At 52.8% G+C, this 17889-nt stretch overlaps 1 protein-coding gene across 2 annotated transcripts in view; it reads right to left on the bottom strand.

The window, feature by feature from the left end:
- EPB41L1 (erythrocyte membrane protein band 4.1 like 1) overlaps window positions 1-14041 on the bottom strand; it is a 122672-nt gene extending 108631 nt beyond the window's left edge. The window contains exon 1 of one of the 2 annotated variants that reach the window (XM_082746213.1): window positions 13886-14041. The gene's annotated coding sequence lies outside the window, so the exon portion shown is untranslated. The remainder of the gene's footprint in view (window positions 1-13885) is intronic. The other variant, XM_082746208.1, reaches the window with a different exon arrangement.
- Between the last annotated feature and the right edge of the window lie 3848 nt (window positions 14042-17889).

The following is a 17889-nucleotide window of genomic DNA, read 5'->3' as shown; positions in this document are numbered from 1 at the left end:
TACAGAGAAGCTTCACATTTCAGGGCCCTATAAACCTGGAACAGGGACAAATGAAAATCTGGGCAGATGGAGAGGGGGAGCAGCGAAGCTACCTTGAGAGGAAACCAGAAGGAGCTGGTGAAACAAAAGCCTCTTTCTCAGAAGCTCTCTCTAGGGATTAGGCAGGAGAGAAGGGGGTTGACAAGCAGGGCCTTCGTCCTGCGAGGGCTGGGCTGAAAGCTGGATGGAAGCAAACAGAATTGGATCCAGCCTGGCCACCATCTCGCTAGGCAGGTCACACACACACACACATACACACACACACGCTGTTCTCTGTTTCTTCAACTCAAGAATGAGATGGTTAATCTGAGTGGTGTTGAGATCCCCACTTAGAAGTGTCTAATAATAACCATTCCTCCTAAGCTCTAGACTCCTGATCTGTCACTGCTCCTAACCCCCAAAGGCAGCTTCCTAATGCTGGCTCCAATATTACAACAGGGTTGGGAAGTCCTGCATTTGGCTCTGGCCATATAGCCAGGTCACTTCCCCTCAACAGGCCTTTGGCATCCTCATCTGTACATATCTTTGCCTGATCACTTTCAGAATGGGAAGATCCAAGGAGCTACCTCAAAGGCAAGAAATCCCCTGAGGCAACCAACGAAGCAACCCTCACTCCAGCCCTCAACCGGCATCCCAGTCAAGCTCTTTTAACCTTCCCTTTCCCTCTGGCCCTTGTCCCTTTCAGACAAAGGGAATGAGAGAATTCAAGCCGGTGGACGCACCGGCAGTTGCAACAACCCCCACAAAGAGTAGTAGTTGTGACCATCACCACTGCCACTGTCTGACTACTTCCCCGTGCCAGGCACTGGGCTGAATCCTGCACTTGCGGTCTCTCTCACATGATCCCCTCAATCAAAGACAGAAATCCCACTGGGAATCTAAATTGACAGAGGACAGACTAAATTCATGTGAAGTGAAGTGACTTGTCCAAGGTCACACACAGAGCAAGTAAGGGGTGTGGCCACCCAGATGCAGGCTTTTCATTTGACCTCGGAAGTCTTAATCTTATCCTTGAGGCTGTGGGGTTATCCCCGGTAACATTCCACCACAGGGCAGGGCCCAGATCTAGGTGGTGGGGGAAGGGGAGGGTGAGGAATATCTGATCTCCAACTCCCACACACAGCCGCCCCAAATAGCTAGTCTTTATAGTCTTGTATTATTATCATTCAAATATGTCCAACTCCACTCTCTGGCTAGAACAGCACTGTCCAATAGAAACATAATGCAAGCCATATACGTCATTTACAATTTTCAATAGTGGGACACCTGGGTGGCTCAGTCAGTTAAGTATCTGACTCTTGATTTCGGCTCGGGTTATGATCTCAGGTTTGTGGGGTCAAGCCCCACAGTTGGCTCTGTGCAGAGGGTGGGCCTGAGTGAGATTCTCTTTCTCTCTCCCTCGCCTTTTTCCCCTCCCTCCCCCTCTCTCTCCTTCCCTCTCAAAAAAAAAAAAAAAAAAGAATAAAATTTTCAGTAGCTGCATTTTATTTATATTCAGTAGCTCCATTTTATTTTTTTTAAGATTTTATTTATTTATTGGACGGAGAGAGATCACAAGTAGGCTGAGAGGCAGGCAGCAAGAGAGGGGGAAGCAGGCTCCCTGCTGAGCAGAGAGCCCAATGCGGGGCTCCATCCCAGGACCCTGAGATCATGACCTGATCTGAAGGCAGAGGCTTTAACCCACTGAGCCACCCAGGCGCTCCAGGAGCTGCATTTTAAAAAGTACAAAGGAATGGATGAAATTGATTTTTTTTAAAGATTATATGTATTTTATTTATTTGAGAGAGCATCCCAGCACAGGCAAACACAAGGTGCGGCAGTGGGGGGGCGGGGGGGGGGGGTAGGGGAGCAGAGGGTGAGGGAGAAGGACAAAGAGACTCCGAACTGAGCCTGGAATCCATAGCAGGGCTCAGGCTCAGGACCCTGAGATCACGACCTGAGCCAAAATCAAGAGACTGATGTCCAACTAACTGAGCCACCCAGACACTCCTAAAATTAATTTTAAAAGTATATTTATTTAGCCCAATACATCCATTTCAATGTGTAACCAATATACAAAATATTAACATATTTTACATACTTTTTTTGTCATACTAGGTCTTCCAGATCTGTCATGTACCTCACATTTAGAGCACCTCTCAATTCTGATGCTAAATTTTCAGATAGTTAGATCCCCTTAGCCCTTACGACTGAAAGTATGGTCACAAATCTAATCATCTGTGTAGAAGTTTTTTGATAACCGAATGGAGTATCCTTTTTAAATTTTAAATTAATTCAAGTCAAATAAGATTAAAAATTCAGTTCCCCAGAGCACTAGCCATATTCCAAGTGCTCGATAGCCATGTGTGGTTAAGCGGCCGCTGTACCTACTGAACCTGTAGACAGTCAAGTCCCAGAGGGCAGAGCTGGTGACCACCATGGCCCACAGTCAGAGCTAGGCCTCCCAAAGTACAGGTGAGTCTGGAGAGAATGGCATCTTCTCATTCTGGGAATCCCTACTGAGCCTCATCTTAACATCTACCTCTGGCTCCTGCTGTGTTCACAGCCATGGTGACAAAGGCATTGGGCACGCCACTGTTCAGAGTACAGAGTGTGGCTCCAAGAGGTGGGTCACCTGCCAAGGTCACCCAGCTTTGACCCCAGGCCTGTCTGACTTGGAAGCCTGGGCTCTGTCCCTAAAGTTTGACAGGGGCCAGGTCTGGGCCTCAGTCTTCTAGAGAAAGAAATAAGCCTTTGCCACTATTCTCACGAACCTTTCCTTCCCTAGTCTAGCACCAGAGAATAACCCAGAACAGGACACCCAGTGAAGAGGATGAAAGGGAAGGAAGACAGGAGACAGGCATGGCAGGGATGCATTAGGCAGTGGTCCCAAGGACAGAGCTTGGGCCACTTGGGACACCATCCCCACTACCCCCCCACCATACATACAAGGCAGGAGGCAAACCCAGCAAGGTCCACTGGCTGCTTGCCCTCTGGGTGGGTCCCTGGGGCCAGGAGCCATGCCCTGTCCTGCACCTCCCTCAGGAGCAGTCACTCAGAGGTGCTTGGATCAGGGCCAGAGCCATTGCTCACCTCCCAGGGACACCTCAGCTGGAGTCCAGGGAAAGGGTCCAAGAGGCAGTGTGCCCCCTGGAAGGAGGGGAGGAACAGGCCCCAGAGGCAGATTCCAGAGCAGGGAAAAGGTGGCAGGGAGAGGCCAGGAAACCCAAGTCAGCTCCACCCCTCTCCTAGGGAGTCCAGCTCTTACTCGGACACCCTCCTCCAACGGCCCCACAGGGTGAAACTCTCACCAGCTATTATGTTTAACAATTAACTTTGATTCTTTTCCATGTCAGCAGGAGGTAGACCCAGCAAAAAGTCCCATCTGGGGGTCGGGAGACTTGGAAAACAGGAGAAGAGGGAGGGGCAGGTGTGAAAGGAGAAAGGGGTGATAAGTGAACCCCCTCACTTCCTCCTTCCCCTCCCGTCCTACCAATGTGGACAGCCTTCACGCTAAGGCCTAAGTTCCATAAGGTCAGGAGCTGGACCTGGCACATAGTAGGTACTCGATAAATATTTTTTTTTAATATTTTTATTTATTTATTTGAGAGACAGTGAGAGAGAGCATGAGAGGCGAGAAGGTCAGAGGGAGAAGCAGACTCTGCATGGAGCTGGGAGCCTGATGCGGGACTCGATCCCGGGACCCCGGGACCATGACCTGAGCCAAAGGCGGTTGCTTAACCAACTGAGCTACCCAGGTGCCCCACGATAAATATTTTTAGTTAACAAACAAGAGGGCAGGGTGAACTAGACTAAAACAGGCCAGCTAGATGGGCAGACTAATGAAGTCCAGGGGACACAAGGTGGCTTGCCCTGGGCAGGCACCTCCCTGACCCCTTTGACTCCAGGCCCTCCCTGAGACCGAACTGGACTGAGGACTGGGGCCACAGCCACCTGCCCTGGGCGGGCACCTCCCTGACCCCTTTGACTCCAGGCCCTCCCTGAGACCGAACTGGACTGAGGACTGGGGCCACAGCCACCCAGGGCATGCCAGGGGCGCAGCTTTGAAGGAAGGTCCCCTAGCCCTGGCTCTGCTCTTCTTAGCTGGGACCTTTGGGGCGCTCACCCTTTCCCCCATAAACTTAGGGTGACACATGCATGCAGGGCTGTCCAGGGCCAGGCCCACAGATGCTGCGATGCTCTGGGCACCGTATTACCATCGTGTCTCCTGTTACTTGGCAACAGCCTCTTCTTCTTAGGCCACCCCCTAAATTCCGCCATCCCCCAATATTCCCCTGACTCCCACCTATGTGGTCCTTTTTCCTTTCCGGGAAGGAAAGCCCAGAATAATGACGGCTCTGGCCCACTCACATCCCACTCACTGGGGATCACACACACATCCTGGCAACAGCTTGTTACCAATATGACATTTGCTTGTCATTCACACCCCTCCTCAGGTTCCTTGGCCCCCTCCTCCCCCTCTCTCCCCCACCCCAATGCAGGCCCAAGGTCTACAGCCCACCTGGGGCTGATGCTGACCTCACTGTGGCCAGTTCAGCTGGCGTTCTCGGGTGGGGGCTCCCCCTTCTGGGCCTCTGCTTCCCCTCTGTGTAATGTGGGGACAAAGGGGGTGGATTAAGAGATTGCTTCTCCTGCTGGCCAGATCTGATGTTTAGAGATACTGACATTTTGGGGATCAATTTGCCCTTTACCTTCAGACACACCAGAATGCATATCTTGACCTTGGGCAGCCCTGGTGTTATGGGACAGATTCCAAACGGGACCTTCAGAGGCCTGGGACTACAGCCCACCCCGGATCATTCTCAGCTCAAGCCCAGATAGACGGACAAAGGCCCCACCCCATCCCCACTCTCTGGTCCCCAATACCTCCACCATAAAACCCTACCCGTCCAGTCTTCTCTCTGGCTCTCAGTAGTGGCAGCATGAGCCATCAAGCCCCCAAATTCTTCTTGGCAAAACAGAGCTTGATGTCACCCCTACATCGGGGCGGGGCGAGGGGGTTGCTAACCCCAAGCCCCTTCTGCGTGGAGGTTCCGGAGCTGCATCTGTGTCCACTCTGCTCTCCCCTGGGTCCTTCTGGCAACTTCAAGCATGCCTTCCCACCTCCGGCCTGGACCTCCCCTCCTTTACCTCCACAGGGAACACCCATCTACACAGATGACAGTCTGCGCTGATCTCTCCCTCCTCCACTCGCTCTGCCTTGTTTCCACCAGATGCTGCTCCTTGTGGGAGAGTCTTACTGCCCCTACTTGACCTTAGAACTCTGGAGACCAAGAGACTCTTGCCATGATTTTTCTGTCCCTCACTCTCTCCCCCCAGCGCGGTGCTCCAACCATAACAGGTGTCTGCTGAAACAATGATAATCACCATTAACTGAAAAATAATGAGTTATAATCGTATATTGAGCATTTATTCTTTACAGTGCTCAGATCTCGTTAATCCTCCAAACCCTCAACAGACTTGTTATCCTTAGCCCTTTGGTTTAACCTGAGGAAAGAAGAATGTGAACTAGGCAACAGGAAACCTGGCTTCTAGAACTACAAATCACAGCTATAGGGCAGCTATCCTGCCCAGCCCCCCATTTTACAGAAGGGAAAACTGAGGTCCAAACATGGGAAGGAAGTGGCCCACAGTCTCTAAGCATCTTCACTTAAAACCAGCAATGTGCTGAGCGGTAGAAGAGATTTGCCTGCACCTCCTGACTCTGCCATGAACTCCCCAGTGACCCTTTTCCAGTCATTAGGCTCCCACTCTATAAAACAACCCTAAAGACGGCTCGTGACTCAAGGACACCAATGGTGTCTATGGAGCCTTTCCCAAGATCAAGGCACACTCTCACAACTGTGCATACTGCTTCAGAAGTTCATGAACACTTGAGACAAACAGTCTCCAAGGGCAATCTGAGAATCCTTGGTGTCACAGTCACCTTGACAAGGAAGCTGTTAAAACAGGCTGATTCCAAGGCCCCACCATGGATCCCACCCTCCCAGGAAGCAGCTGAGTTTGAATCTCTGGGTGAATATTGGAAGACGGCATTTTTTTTTTTTTTTAAGCAAGCTCTATTTTGCTACTTCTGGGGGAGCACATTTTGAGAAGCCCTGCCTTAGAGAACCCTCGGAAGCTGAGCTACTCTCCTTTTAGCTGTTTCGCATATTGAACTTCTGCTTCCTCACCTTTGAGAGAGCTTGGTGGCTCCAAGGCTTAAAGCCACTGTTCATTAATCAAAGTTCCTTCTGGTTGAGCCACCTGCTCAAGCTGACCATGGTCACGGTCATGGTCATGATGGGGGTGGGTAGAGGCCCAGCAAGCTGACTGCAGCTACCCAGGTTTGGAAGTGACATCCTGAGATCAAGCAGCCCTACCTACAAGAGAGTCTGGGCTGCAAGGGCTGAACTTGGGCCAAGAGGTTCCCTATCAGCCCCAGCCTGGAGGCTCCTTTCCTCTCTCCAGACTGTCTTGCTCTGGCTCTTAGCCAGCTCTGGCTTCCTTCCTTTTCCTTTCTAGCATGAATGTTCTCCAAATCTGAGCTTCCTAGCTCCAGCCTCTGCTTCCCTCCCCTCCACATCACAGAGCCTGATAGAAGATCTCCAAGCCCCCAGGCATCCTTTCAAGGAGACAAAGCTATCATTCTTTGCAGATAATAAGTTTCTTTACCTAGAAGACTATGTTAATCAATGAAAAACTAAGGTGACCAATGACCAAACAGTATCACTGGGAAAAAAGCCAAGCACCTACAGACCTGCCCTGTCCCCTGCCCCTGATGCAGGTCTGTCCCACAGGTGGGCACCGCCTAGAACCAGATGGGCTCAGAGGCCAGACCAGCCCTAGGGCTGACACTGTAGGAAGGCCAGTCCCTGAGTGAAATGACCATGCAGGCTGGGAGGCAGGATACCTGGACTGGAGACTCTGCTCTCTGAGCTAAGAATTTGTTCTCTGAATTTGAGCAGGTGCACATCCTCTGTGAACACTCTTGACTGTCCCATCCAGGGCAGTATGGGAATGATTCAGAAGTACCCATGGGCTTTGGATAGATCTAGATTTAAACCCCAGCTGCGCCACTTGCTGGCGGAGGGCTGGGTAGGCCTTGGGCAAGTTATTTAACCTCCTTTAATAAAATGGGGATCTAATCTCTGCCTCACTGGGTAGTTGCAAGGATTAACAGACATAAGGCGTGTAACGCGCTTAGCACGGGGCCTGGCACATGGTAAGCCAATAACGTAAGTGGTTGTTTATCGGTCACCGGAGTGAGCCTCTGAAGAGGAAGACTCCAGGCTTCCTAATGCATAAGTGGCCCCAAGCAACCCCAGAACCATGCCCCTTGCACTGGGTCTGGAGGCTTTATCTTTAGACCTCTAATCTGGAGAGAAGATGAAGAGAGGGGGAGGGGGAGGCAGGACAGGAGAGAGAGAAAATAAGAGAAGGGAGGAGGGTAAGGAAAATCAAGGGGTGAAGAGGGGCCTGGCTCTCCCAGTTTGGGGGAAAAAAAGATGACTTCAGGGCAATTGCCAAGACAGGATAAGCCTTCTCTCCTTTCCAGAGCCTTCCCTATGCCTGCCAGGACAAGGCTTAGAGGGACACAGCCTGCAGAGAAGCACGGCCCTGGCTGTCAATAGGGACATTGAAGCCTTGGGTTACCCCCACGCTCTGGCTCCCCACGTTGCAGCTGCCCGCCTGCGGTGGCCTCCGCCCTGCTGGAGCAAGCAGAGATGGCCCAAGCCAGGCCGAGGACAAAGAACCTGTCCATTCAGCCCGTAGAGGCACTGCCTGCTCACTCGGGCCTTAGCGAGCTCCCTCTGACCCTGACTCAGCAAGACTCTTCCCGCGGGCACCCCTCTGAGCCTGGCACATGGCCCTTTCCAGGCCTCCACCTGCCCCACAATCCTGCGCCTGGGGCCAGCTTTGCAACTGGGATGGGGGCGGGGGGCTAGTGCCGTTCAGACCACAAACAAGAGCCACAGGCAAGGTGTGACCAGCTGTGTGACCTTCGGGGTGTCACTTTCTCTCAGAGCACATTCCCCTTCTCTGGCTAATGAGGGCAATGAAGAGTTTGGACCATTGCTAAGGTCCTCCTCACGGACAGCAGCTGTGCTTCGCAGGATCCCTGTGAGCACATGAGGGGCGGGGGCAGGGGGCGGTGGAGACAGAGGACTTGCCTCTGGAGAGGAGTGGGCTGGGCCAGGCGTGCTGGGAATGCAGTGCACGTGGCAATGGCCAAGGCTTCTTATGCTGATGATGATTATCAGTGAGAAGCCCAGCAACAAACTCTGAAGCAACTTACAAAGAGCTTTCTCCTTATGCCCTGAGACTCACAGCCTGGTGAAGCAGATCAAGCCGGTGATGCTTATTCACATCGGTGATGCTTATTCACATCGGGCAGATGAGGAAGTGAACCAAGAGCTGAGGGATGCATCCCAGCTGCAAAGTGCTGGGCAGGGGGCGCTGGAGAGGAAGTGTTCATTCTGGGCTGCCGACTGGGTGCCACCAGCGGGCTTCCTCACACCTGCCATCCAGACCACGTGTGACCACCGTAGCCCGCCACTGCAGGGGCTACTGTCCCCATTTCACAGGAGAGGCAACTGAGGCTGAGAACAAGTAACTCGCTTCTTCTGAGCTCCTGCTGCTCTGGAGCAAAGCCTGGATTTGCACCCGGGCTTGTGGGACTCCAGATTTGCACTCTTTGCCATCTTCCTGAATGTACTGGGTTGAAAGGTGCCCCCCCCCAAAATTCATGTCTACTTAGAATCTCAGAATGTGAGCTTATTTGGAAAAAGTCTCTGCAGATGTAATTAGTTAAAATAAAATGAGGTCACACTGGATTCGGGTGGGTCCTAAATCCGATATGACTGGTGTCCTTACAAGAAGAGGAGATGACACAGAGACACACGGGGAGAAAGGGGAGAAAAGCACGTGACAACAGAGGCAGAGGCAGCCACAGACCAAAGAACACCAAGGATTGGGGGCAACCAGCAGGAGCGACGAGAGAGGCGTAGGACGACAGACTCCTCCACAGAACCCTCAGAAGGAACCAAACTTGCTGACACACCTTGATTTCTGACTTCTGTCTCCAGAACTGTGAGAGAATAAATGACTGCTTTTTTAAGCCACCCGGATCGCAGTACTCCGTTAAACAGCCCTGGCAAAGTCATACACTGTGACTCCACCGGGCCACAGAGCCAGGATTCTTGCTTTCAGATTCCCACTCACGAGGCAGCGTTGGAGGTTAAGGGGTCTGAAGGCCTGTGAGAGGTCACTCTTATCTCTCCTTTGCCTCCCTGACCCCAGCTGGCCTCAAGTCCAACACCTGCGCGTCTCATTCTAGGTCTCTAACCACCCTCTGAGCCCAGTCTCCAAGTCAACAGAGCCCCCTCCACTACCCGGGGCCGTCCTCTATCACCACCTAGAGAGCTGTGTTTTTGAAATGCAAATCTGATTCTTCCAGGCTAGCTTAATCCTCTTCCCTAGCTCCCCACCACCTGTAGAACTCCAGCTCCTCAGTCCGGCCCTCATCTGGCCCGGGACTTCCTCTTCCGCCTTACTTCTTGGCCAATCACCCCACCTGTCCCCACCACTCATCACCTGCAGCTCCAACCACATGGAACTATTTGGAATTCCCCTAATTCCCCTAACCAGCCCTGGTGCCTTTGCACATGCTGCCCTAACTACCCTGAAGATAAATCCAGCCCAAACACCATCTCTTTTCTTTGTAAAGCCTCTTCCTCCCTGAACACCCTCATTCGGATACCTTGTATACCGCACACGTCTGCCCCTACACCCAGCCGGTGAACACTGTGGGATTCATTGCCGTTTCTGGAGGCCTAGGCATTCATGAGCCAACTGAATTGCCAAGTAGCCATAATAGTAACAATTGCTCACACTTAGCAAATGGTTACTATGTGTGAGGCATTCCATGTATGTCATCTCATTTCATTTTCAGAACAATCCTATGGAACAGTTACTATCATTCATCCTGTTTTACAGGAGAGGAGCTGAAGAGATGAATTCCCTTGCCCAAGTCCACCCAATGAGCACGGGGCAAAGCCTGGATGACTCTAGAGCCGGGGCTTGTAATCAGTATTAGGTACACCATCCATCCTAATACCCTCATTTTACAGAAGAGGAAACAAGAAGAAAAAAAAAAAAAAGGAAAAGTGACTCGCCCACAAACAAGGCACAGACCCAGATGTTTAGAATCCTTATCCAGTGTTCTTCCTCTTCTCGTTCTTGCAGGATCCTATTCCAGGAGGACCCAGATGATGACTTGCTAGGCTGTATCTCCTAGAGAGCCTTCTCCTGCCTCCCCTAGAGCAGAGCCAGGCAGTGGCCCAGACCCACCATGGGGGTGCATTGATGGCCAGGAGATGAAGCAGTAAAAAAGACAGATAAATATACTTCTAAAAAGTTTGAGGTCATGGGGCGCCCGGGTGGCTCAGTGGATTCAAGCCTCTGCCTTCAGCTCAAGTCATGATCTCAGGGTCCTGGGATTGAGCAGGCTCTCTGCTCAGCAGGGAGCCTGCTTCCCTTCCTCTCCCTCTGCCTGCCTCTCTGCCTACTTGTGATATCTGTCTTTCAAATAAATAAATAAATAATTTTTAAAAAGATTTTTTTTAAAAAGTGTGAGGTCTGCTTTGATATTACAGTGTCAGGGCTGGAGAAGACAATTTGGGTGTCACTTAGTACCATCTTCCATTATATAAAGTCATCCACTTCAACAAATTTAGAGAACACAAATCATAAGCTGGGCACTGTGTGGGGGCACTAGAAAGAACGATAAGCAAGTTCCTGCCCAGATAGTATCCACACTTTGGTGAGGAGAGACGGACAAACAACTAACAAGTTCAAGTATAACTACAAATTCCCATAAGCACTGTGGACTCCAGGGAGCTCTAAGAACATGTAACAAGAAAAACTGACTTATTCTAGGGAGCTGGAAAAGGCGCCCTTGAGCAAGTCATTCTTGAGCTGAAATCTGAAGAATGTGAATTAATCAAGGTAAAAAGCAAGGGACAAGTGTGCTAGACAGAAGGAACAGCATGTGCAAAATCCCAGAGGCCAGAGAGCTCACGGTACCTGGATGATCTGGAAGAAAGCTGGAGTAGCTGGTTTCCAGAGGAGGGGGCAGGGACCTGTAGGTCTTAGAGGTCAAGGTAAGGAGTGGTGAACTGAGCAAAGGAGGGAACACCCCCCCTCAAAACCTGGCCCAGACCAGACACTGTCAATGAGTTATTACATTATTCGGTGAAGGAGAGATTTGTCCAAGATCACAGGGAAGACCTGAGACTTGAAATCTGAACTCCCACTCCCAGACTAGAGCTGCATGGCTATGTCAGTATCATGGACAGTGGGTCCCAGTGTTTCAACCTATAGGAGGTTCCAGTTTCTTTTTGGCACCTCTCTTGTGCTCAAGGGCAAGAGAATCACCTGTGTTTGTTAACACACAGTCTGTTGGGCACCACCCCCAGAGTTATTATTGATTCAGTAGGTCTGACTGGAGCCCCCAATATTTGCATTTCTAACAAGATCCCAGGGGACCATGCTGCTGGTGGTAGGATGACCAGACTTTGAGAAATGCCACTCTAGATCAGAGTGTATGGGGGCAAAGGCCACGGCCAGAATCCTTGGGGGTTAGAAAGGTAGATTCCTAAATCTGGGTAACCATGAGCTCTGGGATTCCAAAGGAGCCTCAGAATCTAGCCTACTAGCTGCTCAGCCAGGGGAAACTGAGGCTTGGGGGGTTTAGACTCCTACACAAGAAGAAGTAATACAAATGTGCTGAGCAAACAGATAAACACAAAAGGGTTTGACCAAAGTCCAAAGGAGACCCCTGGAAACTCCAGGGCTCCTGAGCTCCAGGCCAGAGTCTCTCCTTTCCTGGGAAAGGGAGAATCAGGGAAGGGGACAGCAAGCTCAGCTTTCCCCAGGTTCTGCTGCCAGAAACATTTTCAGAATTGCAGAAATCTGCTCTTGGCCCCCAATCCTATCACCCATCCACCCTCCTTCCTTTTACATTCCCAGCTCCCTCCCTTTACACTCCAAATCCTGTGCACTTTATCCTGGCAAGCCCAGCAGCAGAGGGGGAGGTGAAGTAATAGGGAGGAAAAACTGGAAGTGGAGGAAGAATTCTTGTACTTGGATGTCCTTCTTCCAGAACAATTCCTTCGTCCTAGAAGAGTCTCAGTTTCTTTCCATCCTCATATCCAGTTTACCCCCAACCTACCCACATTTCAATACCAGCATCTGAAACCCACAAAATCAAGGGCTAAATTTCCAAACCACATTTTCACCCAGTTTTTCTATATTAGAGTGGCCCTGGACAAAATTTTTCTCTCCTATACTAGTTGGCAACAAAATGCCACTTCTCTTGCAAACCCACATGCACAGACTCACTAATATACAAACAGCTATATGTACATAAAAACAAATAAAACTTATAAAAACACATACACATATACATCAAAATACATTATTCATTGTTCACTGATAAAAACATATCTATGCACCCAAACATACAAGAAAAACAGAGACACACATGCAGACAGACCTCAAATCTAGGAACGCACAGGCAGGGCGGCAGTGCATGGGGACAGGGGTACACACACACCCAGAGATCTCCCATCACAGTAGGGGTCTCCTGAGGGGTGGGGGTATTCCTGCATGGGCTCTGGCCCTTTAGGAGAGTGGTCCTCCCTCCTTTCAGGGCACCTAAGGTGCAGCTCTAGCCCTGAAAGCTAGAGACGGTGAGGGTGGGAGTGAGGCTGACCTGGCCAAGCCCAGCCGGTCTCTGGGCCACTGTCCCTGCGCAGCAACAGGAAATGGATCCCTGAACCGCCTGGGTCACCAGCCTGGGGACCGCTGTTGCCGCCACCACCACCCCACACCCACATGCACACACACGCACACGCGTGCCCACACACACACACACACTCGGGCTTCAGGCAGGACACGCCCTCCACTCCCGCTTGGCCCGGAGCACGGACTCCGCTGGCAGCCGTGCTCCTTCTGGCCCCTGGGGTGTGGCCGCCCACCTGCCAGCGGAGACTCTCCGCCTGGGGGGGACACTCCCGCCACCACCGCCACCCACCGCCCTGACCAGGTGTCCAGCTCCCCGGGACTACAGCGTCTCGGCCGCCGCCCCCACCCCTTCCTCCCGGCAGTGCGGAGACAAAGCCGCGCACACGCACACGGGGGCTACGCGGGTGCACACCCGCCCTCACACGCGCACACACGGGGAATCACACTGGCGCTCACACGGCGACACACGCACACGCGCACACACACCGCCAAAGGCTCCAGCCACAAGCGAAGGCACTGGCACACACCCTCATCCAGATGTACACACACTCAGCTACATATTCAGACACACCCTCTAATAGACACATTCACGAAGAGACACACGCAGACACACACACCCTCACCCAGATACACACACACCACCCAGTCCAGACGCACGGAGACCCACAGCGCACACCCCTCACACACACAGATGCACACCCAGCGCACACGCGCACACACACAGCAACCACAACCACTTGCACAGACCCACGGGCACACGCGCGCTCACACCCAACACTCGGAGATGTGGACCCCCCTACACGTACCGGCGCCAGAACCGAGACTCACCAACAGAGGCCCAGGGCTCCGGACTGGGGCGCCCGCCCCCAGCCCCTCAGCCTCCAGCCACCCCACTCCCCGCCCCCCGCCTCCAGGAGCGGGTCCGCCGGCCTGTCAGTGCTCGAGGACCGGGGTCCCAGCCCGGAGTCCTCGGCGATAACCTCGCACACAGACACACACGACAGCAGACGCGGCGGGGTCCCCGGGGGCCCGGAGGAGGGCGGCGCGGGCGGCTAACCTGGCAGCGGCGGCGCGGTTTCCGGGCGCTGTCGGTCCTCGGTCCGTGCGTCCGGCGGCCGCCCGGGCGGGCTCCGAGGCGCACTCGAGCTGCGCAGAAATGCCCCGCTCGCTCGCTCGCTCGCTCCCTCTCTCCCTCCCACGGCGCCCAGCCCCCTCCCCGCCCGCCCCCCACACCGGGCTCCCCCCTCCGCCCCGCCCCGGCCGGCTGCCCCGGAGGAGGCGGCGGCAATCTCGGCCGCCCCAGCCGCCACCGGCGAGCTAGCGAGCAGCCGCGCCGAGCCGCGAGCAGCCGGGGGAGCGCCGCCGCCGCCGGAGCCGCGGGAGCCGCGGGAGCCGCCGGAGCCGGGGCCGCGCGTCGGGAGGAGCCGCGCCGGCCCCCGGGGAGGGGAGAGGAGGAGGGGGCTGAGCCCCGCGAGCCCGCCTGGCGCCCGCGGCCCGCCGCCCGCTTCCCCACGTGGGCCCCGCGCCTGGCGCCTACCTGAGCCGCCGCGGAGCCCCGAGGCCGGAGCCGAGCGGCTGGGCGACCGACTAGAGACCCCACCCCGGCCTCTTCGCCTCCCTGTCCCGGCCCGGTGGGCTCGTGCCCCGCCCCGCCTCCTCCCTGGTCCCCGCCAGTGCCGACCTGGGTTTTCCTGGCTAAGACGCCTCGGCTCTGGGCCCGGTGCCCCGGGCTAACCCCACGGCCCGGCGCCCAGCTCGCCTGCCTCCTCTACCTCCAGCCCGGACCTGGCCGACGCCCACCCGCCTCCTCGCCGCGCTCCCATTGTTCCCGCAGCCCGAGCTTGCGGAAGATCCCGCAGCGCCTTCCAGCCCTCTCCCCATGGCAATACCTCTGGACCCTCTGGGGGCCTTCCAAGGACTGGCCCCTTTCTCTGGGACCCCACAACGCCCACCCTCCACAGGCGCACGACCAGAGCAAAGAGCTTTTCTAAATTAGGGTTATAATCACCCGCCCTTACAGGCTCTCCTTCAGGTCCTGCTTTGAGTACAGACTGAGGCTTGTGGAAGAAGGAATTAATCCAAGTTCAGCAAGCCTGAGAGGGCAGCAAGGAGAAAATAGGGGTACCTATAAGGTGTCTTCATTCCATAAATGAAGAAACTGAGGGCTTCTGGGTCAGGGTCAGGGCCAGGCCCTCTAGAAGTACAAGGAATAATGAGCCTGCCCTTCTTTGTTAGATACTAAATAAAGCAGAGCCACAGGGGCGAAGCAAGCCTCATATACTTCTGGGGTTTTACTTTCTTCAGAAGAAAGGTAAAGACCTACTAGGGCAGGCGCTTTCACACAAGGTGTCTCACTGAGCCCGGACCGTAGTCCTATGTAGCCCTGTGATTATACCCATTTTTGCAGATGGGAAGCCTGTCCTAGGTCTCTCTACCATGCAGCATGGAGCCAAGATAAAGCCCAACCATTATTCAAGTTCTTTACTATGGTCCTTAACCTCTAGCATAGGAAACTAAGTGCCAAATGAGCAGCTGAGAACTTAAGAAATCAAGAAGAGGAGGCTTAGTTTGCACTTTGAAGAACTTCCACAAACTAAGAGCGGAACTGAGGGAATCAAGGTCCCAATGCAAGACTGAGCGGGGATTGTCCAGGAGGAAACATAAGAAGAACTAACGATAACTAGCATGTTTGGAGCACTTATGCCAGGCACTGTTCTAAGAGCCTTCCTTGCACTAACTCATTTAATCCCACAATAACACCATGCGAAAGACGTTATTCTTACCCCCACTTATACAGAAACACAAAGACATTACAGAGCTTGTAAGGCGCCAGAGCCAGGATTCGAATCCAGGAAGCTGACTCCCCAGCCCGCCTTTTTAACTCCTGGAGACCAGACAGAAGCAGCCCCAACGTGAGACAAAGAAAGGCAATGGAACTCCCAGAGCACCCACCACAATGGGCCGCTATTGAACTTGCCACCCTCTGTCTCCCCATGTGCGCTTGGTGCTCCACACACAACCTGCTATGTGGGCCTCATTTGTTGAACGACTGCATGACTGCCACATGGGGCTGGCGTGCCGAGTGCCATGTGCAGGGCTCAGCTGCAGCCCTCTCTGCTCGGCTGGGCATCTTTATCAATGCTTTTAGATGAAGCCGAGGAAGGCATGAAACGCTAATCAGATCTACTGCTGTCATGAAGCTGGAAGGAACAGCAAACACTCTGTAAACCGAAATTAGTTTCCAAAAGATCTCAGCGGCCTTGGGGCTGAGCTGGAACCAACAAGATCAAGTGCCACCCAGAATAAACGTAAATTCCTGCCCTTCGGTTCAAACCAGAGCAGCCCCATAGAACTTTCTGTGATGATGGAAATGTCCTAAACCTGCGTCGTCCTTTTTCTTTTTTTAAGTGGGTTCCAGGCCTAGCGTGGAACCCAACACAGGGCTTGAACTCACCACCTTGAGATCAAGACCTGAGCTGAGACCAAGAGTCAGATGCTTAATTGATTGAGCCACCCAGGCACCCATGCATTGTCTGATAGGTTAGCGACTAGCCACCTGTGGCTGCAGGGCACAGGAAATATGGCTAGTACAACTGAGAAACTGAAATTTTAATTTCATTTTAAGTGCTTAAAATGTATTAGCCACATGCATGGGGCGCCTGGGTGGCTCAGCGGGTTAAGCCGCTGCCTTCGGCTCAGGTCATGATCTCAGGGTCCTGGGATCGAGCCCCGCATCGGGCTCTCTGCTCAGCAGGGAGCCTGCTTCCTCCTCTCTCTCTGCCTGCCTCTCTGCCTACTTGTGATCTCTGTCAAATAAATAAATAAAATCTTAAAAAAAAATGTATTAGCCACATGCAGCTAGTGACTGCCATATTGGCAGTACAGTTCCAAATGATCAAGTACCCTGGATCCAAGATAGAATCTAGATTACAAAGAGCTCCAGTGAAAATGACTTAAAGGTTTGAATTGACCTCAAGTTCAAGAGAGCAATGTGGCTGTAAAAAAAGAAAGGAAGGAAGGGAGGGAAGGAAGAAAGGAAGGAAGCGGGGGGGAAAGTGAACATGATTACTGTATCAACAGAAAGCAGAGGTCAGACCAGCTTGGTGCTGCCCTGGGCAGATCACAGCTGGGCCACAGGGCTCAGCTCTGGGGCCCACATTCCGAGATCAACACTGTCACATGAGAGTTTGTCTAGAGGAGACCAGAATAAGGAGGACCTGAACGCCATTGTGTGATGAATGATTTAAACAGCCTGGAGAAGGGAAAGGATGGGGTAGGTGTAGTGGCTATCTCCAAACCTCACCTCTGATAAACAAAACAAAAAATTTCTGCAAACCCTTAGGCCACACTATCCATGTCTAAGTTATCTTCCTATTCCCCTGGGCACCTAGTTCACCCAGGACCTGGCCCATATGAAACAGTGACTATAAACTTGCTGACTGAATGGATGTGGAGGGATTCTACTCGGCTCCAGTGGATGGGCACCAGGGAGGACAATTTCTGCTCATTACAAAGAACTCATTAACAGGGGCACCTGGGTGGCTCAGTCGGTTAAGCAGCCACCTTCAGCTCAGGTCATGATCCCAGGGTCCAGGGTCTTGCTCAGTGGGGAGCCTGCTTATCCCCACTCTGTCACTCCCCTGCTTGTTTTTGCTCTCTCTGTCAAATAAATAAATAAAAATCTTTAAAAAAAAAACAAAACAAAACAGTCACAGCTACCCAAGAATGGAATGGGCGACCTTGGGAGTGATGTATTCAAAGAGATTGGGTCTTTACATCCAGATGGCCAACAGACACATGGGAAGATGCTCCACATCGTTCATCATCAGGGAAATGCAAATCAAGACTACAATGAGGGGCGCCTGGGTGGCTCAGTGGGTTAGGCCGCTGCCTTCGGCTCGGGTCATGATCTCGGGGTCCTGGGATCGAGTCCCGCGTCGGGCTCTCTGCTCGGCGGGGAGCCTGCTTCCCCCTCTCTCTCTGCCTGCTTCTCCATCTACTTGTGATTTCTCTCTGTCAAATAAATAAATAAATAAATCTTTAAAAAAAAAAAAGACTACA

The sequence above is a fragment of the Mustela nivalis genome (assembly GCF_964662115.1).
Source record: "Mustela nivalis genome assembly, chromosome: 8".
In the NCBI taxonomy this organism is placed as follows: domain Eukaryota; kingdom Metazoa; phylum Chordata; class Mammalia; order Carnivora; family Mustelidae; genus Mustela; species Mustela nivalis.
The sequence above is the reverse complement of the archived record's forward strand: the minus strand, read 5'-3'. Positions and strand labels throughout refer to the sequence as shown.